General features: G+C 41.7%; 1 pseudogene; it reads right to left on the reverse strand.

Annotated features, from left to right (window-relative positions):
* Positions 1-1,975: 1,975 nt before the first annotated feature.
* On the reverse strand, positions 1,976-2,443 carry LOC116748629 (annotated as a pseudogene).
* Between the last annotated feature and the right edge of the window lie 5,693 nt (positions 2,444-8,136).

Consider the following 8,136-nt stretch of genomic DNA (forward strand, 5'->3'; position numbering starts at 1 on the left):
TCTATGAATGCAAATATTTGTTCTGCTACTTTGAAGATGTACCATTTTTACTTTCTCTTCCAAGCAAAAATTGAACTGTTTATGGGAATTTTTTCATAGTTATTATTCATAGGAATTATTCCTGATATAACACAGGAACGATGTCTATAACACGCCCGGTTTTGTAAAAGAAAGAAATCCTTGTCTAAGAAGGGTAGCACTTTTTTATCTCTATACCTATAAATCAAATCAAAATTTGGCAGTCTTGCAAATGGACTTCCAGGTTGCCTGGCCCTAGGACCGAGGACAAGAAAAAGGTTCTGCCCAGGTCCACGCACAACCTCTACCCTCCAAATCCACCACACATATCCCTCCACTTACATTACCTCCACTTACATTCTTGCTTCCTAAGGATAGGTGAGCCAGTGGCCATTCAAAACACTAATATTGATATAACTTTCTCAGATCATTATCTTTGGAGATTGAACAGACTGGAAAGTTTGGAGAGGAGGTTGGAGGGGGAGGGACTGAGTTATAGGCATGAGACAGACGGCATTCTGCAGCAGACACCCTGAAGGTAGGGGTCAGCTTTGGACAGTAGAAAGGCAGCGTGATAGTTTGGAGATTCGAGGGTCAAGGAATAGGGTTCATGCAAGGCAGGAGAACGCTACAGAAAGGTTAGAGAACATCAAGTTCACACTGCATTTTATCTCAGTCTTTTGATGGCTGACCCAAGCCCCTCCTCTGTATGTACATGGTAGATTGCCAACCCTATCCCAGGCCACTTTTCCTAAGTGACACTAAGCAGTGTGAAGAATAGAGATGTGAAGAAAGACCCTTACCCATGTCCTGACTTTCATAGGATCCAAGCCTGAACCTTGGCTGCATTCTCTTTCCTCATTTCAGGTTTTATTTTTTTAATAAAGAAAAATCTAAGTTCTACACTGTTAAATATGTGTTACATATGTGTTAAACAGCAGCATTCACATCACATTGACTTGTGGGTGTCATGACTCTTCCTACCATCTCTCTAACATATACACATCTCTCACAAACAGAATAACCAGTAAAAGATTTTGCAATCTTTGAATATTTCGTGAGTCAAGAATGTCTCTACCTCTTGGGGCTGCCCATTTCACTACTTGGCAGCATTTTGAAAAGATAATATCTCTCCCCTCATATTGAATGTAAATATGCTTCCATGTAGCATTTCCTTTTTGATCCTCATTCTTCCCTCTGGCTCCAAACAATAAATTTAATTTTCATTCTATGACACAACCCTTCAGCTATCTGAAGAAGGCAATCAACTCCTCATAGGCCTATCTGTCACTGTTCAATGCATTAAGCTATATTTGTTCACATGCCCAAATGAAGGAAATGATTAAATCATATAAAATTTCTCATAAAACCCTGGGCAAGCCCTCTCCTGATAAATCCAACAAGATAATGCTTGTTTACAACTCTTTGCCTTACCTTATGCCAGCTTCCTTGATTAATTGTCACAACATGTCTTAGTCAGCTTGGGCTGCTAAAATAAAAGTGCTACAGACTGGATGGCTTAAACAATAAGCAGATACTGAAACCAAATGGATACTGGTGAGAGTTCTCTTCTGGGTTTCAGGCTGCCATCTTCTCATTGTATCCTCATATGGCAGAAAGAGGGAGAGACAGCTCTTAGGGGTCTCTTCATAATGGCACTAATCCCATTCATGAGGCCTCCACCCTCATGACCTAGTTACCCCCCAAAGGCCCCACCTCCTTTTACCATTACATTGGGAGTTAGAATTTCAACATATGAATTCAAGGGGGACAAAAACACTCAGTCGATGACACCACCACAGACTTAACACTGTACTGCCTCCTTCTTGATTTGTTTCTACAAGACAACTCCACAGTTGGATTAGAACCTCTTTTATTCTTTTTCTTTTCTTTTTTCTTTCCACACCACTGTTTCATTAGGGATTTCATTAAGGTTCAATCTCTAAGGATGAGGGAGTTACTTAGGGTGCACAAAGCCTCCCCAGATCTCATAGTAAACCACCAGCTCAGGCTCTTTGGTGGGATCATGGACCCCTTCCAGGTGCAGATTAGTATAAGGATGCTGCTTTGGTTCCACGCATGGGCTCCTCCACCCAAAACATGAACCACATGAAGGCCACGAAGTTGAAGAGCTGCTTACACATGAGATTCCAAGAAGCAGGCATGGGGGACATGTGCACACAGTTCCTGATGTACACGTCCAGGTCCCAGTGACTTGGTTCAACCTCAGGTCTGGGTGGTCCCAGGCACACCATGGATCCCTCACCATACCCCATGCCATCATCAGCCAGGGCTCATAATCTTCCACCTGCATATTATACTTCTTGGCTGTGGCTGCCCATTCTTCTGAGGTCTTGGGATAGGGCCCTGGGAGCATGTCCTTTATAATGTGGGAGGCTGTCTGTGCTCCCAATGACACCACATTTCAGCCTGTCCTCTGCAGCCCTCAGTCTCCCAGGACCAACCCCCAGCCGCTGCCATCTTCATCTTCTTCCCTGGAAACTCTTTATAGACAACAGTCCTAAACCAAATGTCTATTTAAGACCCTATGGTTCAGGGGCTTCCCTGGTGGTGCAGTGGTTAAGAATCTGCCTGCCAATGCCGGGGACACAGGTTCCAGCCCTGGTCCGGGAAGATCCCACATGCCGCAGAGCAACTAAGCCCGTGTGTCACAACTATTGAGCCTGCACTCTAGAGCCTGTGAGCCACACAACTACCGAAGCCCGCATGCCTAGAACCCGTGCTTCGCAACAAGAGAAGCCACCGCAACGAGAAGCCCGCACACCACAACGAACAGTAGCCCCTGCTCGCCGCAACTAGAGAAAGCCTGCGCGCAGCAACGAAGACCCAGTGTAGCCAGAACTTAATAAATTAATTAATTTAGGAAAACAAAAAAACCCCTATGGTTCTAATTTAAGCTTTTGTGATTTTTTTTTTTTTCCCAACAAACACCTGAACGTGATTAGCAGTGCTCTCTTTCTTTTGGTGAATTAGATGGTGCACTGATCACATTATTTTTTAGACTAACGAGTCTCAACTTTGTTAGTACATTATAGTTACTTCAGGAGCTTTTAAAAATCATGATGCCCAGGCCATATTTCAGACCATTTAAGTCAGAAATTCTGGAATGGAAGTCAAGCATCAGTATTTTCAAGTACCCCCCAGATAATTCCAATGTGCATCCAAGGTTGGAAACCATCCAGAAGGGGAAAGAAATGGAGGAAGAGCTCGACGAGAAAGGCCAGCCAATGTGAGAAACGTGAGGTTTTGGCTGATTGATTTGATGGCTGCTGGAATGAATGGTGGGTTGAATGGAGGGAAGGCATGGTTCTTGATGTGATTTAGGGTTTAGACCTAAGTTGGAAAAGATATCGAAATTCCCATTTTCAGAGCACAGAGCAGGAACATGGCTATAGAGACCTATAGAGACCCTCATCTGGGCCTGTTCAGAACCTTCCGTGGCTGGGAGGATTTCTCTCTCTGCCTCCTTTTCCCTCCACAGCCACTGCAGGTTCTTCTGATGACCTCTCCACCTGCCAGCTTCAGGTGGCTTCCATAGCTGCTCCTGCCGCTTCCCTTGAAATGGCAGTCCATGTGAAGTGCGGCTCTCAGGGTGGCAGGCAGTAGGAAGACAGGAGGGAAATTTCTGCCAGTGCTTCCCTGGTGACATCTGGCTCACACACTACAAAGGCAACTCATTCACCTACGACTTCAGAAAGTCCCTACATTTCAGCTGGCAGCTCAACTCCTCTCACAGGAAGCCTCTGCTGATCCACTTCCCAATGTATGTAACATTAATGCTTTGCACGAAGCAGAGGTGGGTCAAGAAAGGTATGCTGAATAAATAAATTTGACTGCTTTTCTTTCTTTTCTTTTCTTTTTTCATAGCACTCATAACACTTACATCTGCCAACCTGGCTAGACTGAAACCTTTATGTGTAATTTCTTTCCAGTAGATCCCCAGCACCTGTCAGGTGGCTCTCAAGAAACATTTGCTAAATGATGAATGAATAGCTAAATAAACAAATACTTCTTTTGAATCTCACACAACACCCACTATAAGACTAACTCTCGAAATATTTGGTTGATTGATGTTAATCCAAAGCAATGAAGTTACTGGAAAACTTACTGGAAAAGTTACTGGAAAGTTACTGGAAAACTAAGTTTCTGGAAACTGCAATGCCCTAAGTCTCCATTATTTCTCTGTTTCCAGCTCACTGGTGATATTTTGCTATTTCCTCAAATGTAAAGCAGCATCAGTAATGTGCTTTAGACTGGACAGAGCATTAATAAAGTGAGTGTATGTGTGAATTAAAAAAAGAAAAAACAGCAGAAGAAGTTGCAGAGCACTAAATGACAGTAGTCAGTGAGGGATCGTTTCCTGCTGCTTCCTGTTCCACGGCGCATGTGAGAAAATAAACAAGGGAAGAGACACGTTTTAAGAGATAATGACTCAGGGGACTTCCCTGGAGGTCCAGTGGTTAAGACTTCACCTTCCAATGTAGGTGGTGCGGGTTCGATCCCTGTTCGGGGAGCTAAGATCTCACATGCCTTGTGGCCAAAAAACCAAAACATAAAAAAAAAAAAAGAAGAAGAAATATTGTAACAAATTCAATAAAGACTTTACAAAAAGAGAGAGAGATAATGATTCAGCAGTATGCTTGAAATACTAATGACAAGTCAAGAGAAATTGATTAAAACAAAGAAAAATAAGTGTTTTAAGATATGTACATTATTGTGCAAAACTATGATTGAACTAGACTCTCTGCTGAGAATGGTGGCACTTTGGTTCCTGACATGCATGGAAAGTCCGCAAAATGCGGGATAGCTTGCATTAAAGGTTAACATTCATGTAATCCTAAAGTTAGAAAGCCCCTTAAGCAGTCAGCAGGAATTCATTCCCTTCCCCTCCACAGGACAAGATTCTAGAGAGAAATAAGAGAGAACCAGATGTTCCAAAATCCAAGAAGAGTGTTTGTCATTTTCTTTGGAAGTATGCTTCACTCCCTAGCCAGACTTACATTTTGTTTTTTTTAATTCTTTGTTTTTGTTTAACTAAAACCCATGTTGCAATTTAAGCCTATTTCCTCATTTGGTTCTCAGAAGCAATGGAAAATAACAAGTTAATTCCTTCTTCATGATACATCAAGCCAATCCTAATAACCCTAAACCATTCAACTTTTTCTTTGAAATCCATTGTCTGCAATATTTTCTTAAAATTCTGAATTAGAATTACATTCTGAATACTGAAATCCTAAGTAGTAAATCTCAAAATACTAAAAAACGTTAAGATGCTTTTATAATAACTAATGACAAGAAAAGGGAAGCAATGAAAAGCACTGTTATATGTGCAATAAAAAAGATGTTTAAAATTGTTTACAAAAAGTTAAAGTCCACAGAAGGGATTTTTGCCTATTAGATAATAAAATACTCTAACAAACTGCAAAAGATTAAAGCACTACAATCCTAGCAAACAGATCAACAGAATAAAATAGAGTCCAAAAAAGAAAAAAAATCCATTAGTGCTACTGCTACTAAGCCATAAAGGTACCCAATATGATGACATTAGTAAATTCCCCTTGGGTGCCAGTGCCACACAAAAACTGTCTCCATTAAAACCTCACAACATCAGGGAAGAGGCAGAGCTAGCAAATCCAGCAAGCAAATCCAGACCTCTCTGCCCCCCAGCTCTGTGCTCTTAATGAAACTTTGCCAGTGCCTTCATTTTGAATCAGTAATATTTAAAACTGGAAAAAGGGCATTGGAGCAATTCACTAAAAAATGTGAGAAAAAGTAAAGTTAGATTACTTTCTCACATGAAAAAAAAATTAGGTGGACTAAAATCTGAAATGTAAAAAAAATAATAATAAAATGTACTATGTTAAACGTAGAACAGTCTTATAATCTTAGAGTGAAGAAGGTCCTTACTAGAATGGCACCAAGGTTGGAAACCCAAAAGGATAACTGACATATTTGACCACTGGTACAGAAGAAGACACTCTAAAGAAAGTTAAACAAATCTAGAAAAACTCTTGCAATGTATGTGAGACACAAAGGGTTAATATCTTTAGTTATAAAATGCACTTACAAATAAATATAAAAAATATCAACATCCCAATTAAAACTGGGAGAAGGATATGAACAGACATTTCAAAAATGAAGAAAGCTAAATTGCCAACAAACGTATACAAATGTACTCAATTTGCTATCAAAGATATAAGACACTGAAAATACTCCTTCTAGGGAGAAAGTGTGAGCAGACAGAGGCATCCTCATACACTGTGGATAGACACAGAAACTGGTACAAAGAAACATTTCTTTATCCAGAGAATAAAGGAGGTGAGTTAAGTAATCTCTAAGAATCTCTAGATTCTTTCCAGATCTGAAATTCTAACATTCTTTATTTCTCTGAGTTATGACAATGCTGTATAAAGGCTTTAGCAATCAATAAAATATATTTTATACAAATAAATTGTTAAGATATATTTCCCTCTCCAGAAATTTGAATCTATTTTGAGACTTAACGTGACCCGTACAGAAAACCTAATTGCGCCCAACACAAACATTTACCAAGGTATTGTATGCCAAGGATGTGGAAGCACTGGGAATACTGGAGGCAGCCAGGAGCTGGGTGGACAGAGGAAACCAAGAAGTAAATAGAAAAGGATTCTCAGGGTGAAAAGCTTTCCCAGAGCTATGGGTGTGGGAGCACATGAGACAGACATTTAAACTAGCCTCGGGCATAAGGGGAGTTGGAAACATTCCTCATAGGCATCAGCTCCCAAAATGGATCTTAAAGGGTAAGCAAGCTTTAAACATATGAAGGGGGGATGCCTTTCCAGGGAAGAGAGCAACATACGCAAAGACAAGGGGACACTGGAGAGCACGGTGAGTCTTAGGACCTCTTAGTGTTTGTTTCCTGAGGCTGCAAGACATGGACAGCTAGGAGCCAGAGAAGAAAAAAACAGGTTTTTAATGTCATCATAAAAAGCCAGGATCTTATTCCTAGGGTAACTGTAAACCATCAAAGTAGTACCCTAATAAGATCTGCACTTGAGAAAAAACTCACTCCAGGAGATTCCCATTTCTAGTAAGATAGCAGACTGAGATAACCGGAAAAAATTCCAGGTACAAAAACATAAAATGGGTTAAAGTTTTAAAATTAGTTTAAACGTATAGTCAAAAGTCACAAAAGACTAAGTGAAATCGCTAGATAACAAACACAGAGAGGGAACTGAAAATTCAAGTGGTGAGTGCCTCAGCTGATGCAACACTCAGCTAAAAGGGTAGGAAATTTTGTTCTATTTCAGGGACTTGAGCTTAACTGACCCCAGGCGAGGTGTGGGCCTGGGAGAAGCAGGGAGTTGGAGCGAAGACTCTTTGAAGAGCTTCCCCCTTCAGTGACCTCATCCTTTCTCATACCCAGTGCTGGAGAGCCCCAGAGTTCGGTTCCCTTCCCATTTCTATCTGCACTCACAACCTTGAGCATCTCACCCCGTCTTATGGCCTCAAATACCAAGAAGCAGACACCAAGATGGGATTAGATGTGCAAGAGATTTGTATGCTGTGAAGCATAAAGAAGGCAGGAGTGGGCTGAGAGAGGCTTCAGATCATGATGACACCCCTATGGAAACAGAGGAGGAAGGAGGGAGGTTTGGGTAGGAAGAGTCTCAAACTGCAGCTCAGTTCCAAGAAAATTTGACCAGGCTGATGGGGAGTCCTTGACTTTCCCATTAGAGTTAGTCCATGCCTTACAGGAATGGGTCTGCCCTAGGACCCAGCTGTGCTCCATCACAGCTGGAACAGCCTCTGTGTGAACGCGGTGGTAGATACAGAGGAATTGTCAGTCAGGAACATTCCCCACAGCAGGAGATCTGGTCTGTTCCCATGGCAGCCACAGTCTACCCTTTAACCTACTTAGGTCTACTTTTCCAGGTAGGTTTGGGGAGCAGCTCTTCCATGGTTCCCATGGCCTCCAGTCTTACGGGAAAACTTAGAGGAGAGGGAATTGGAGTAGTTTCCAGGGCATAACTGATACTCATCATCTCCTTCCTCCATTATCCAGTCGAAATTTCCCTTGCCCTCAGCTATCACCTTAGCCGGTCTTGGTGGCTTCCC

This window comes from Phocoena sinus, chromosome 2 (genome assembly GCF_008692025.1).
Source record: "Phocoena sinus isolate mPhoSin1 chromosome 2, mPhoSin1.pri, whole genome shotgun sequence".
In the NCBI taxonomy this organism is placed as follows: Eukaryota; Metazoa; Chordata; class Mammalia; order Artiodactyla; family Phocoenidae; genus Phocoena; species Phocoena sinus.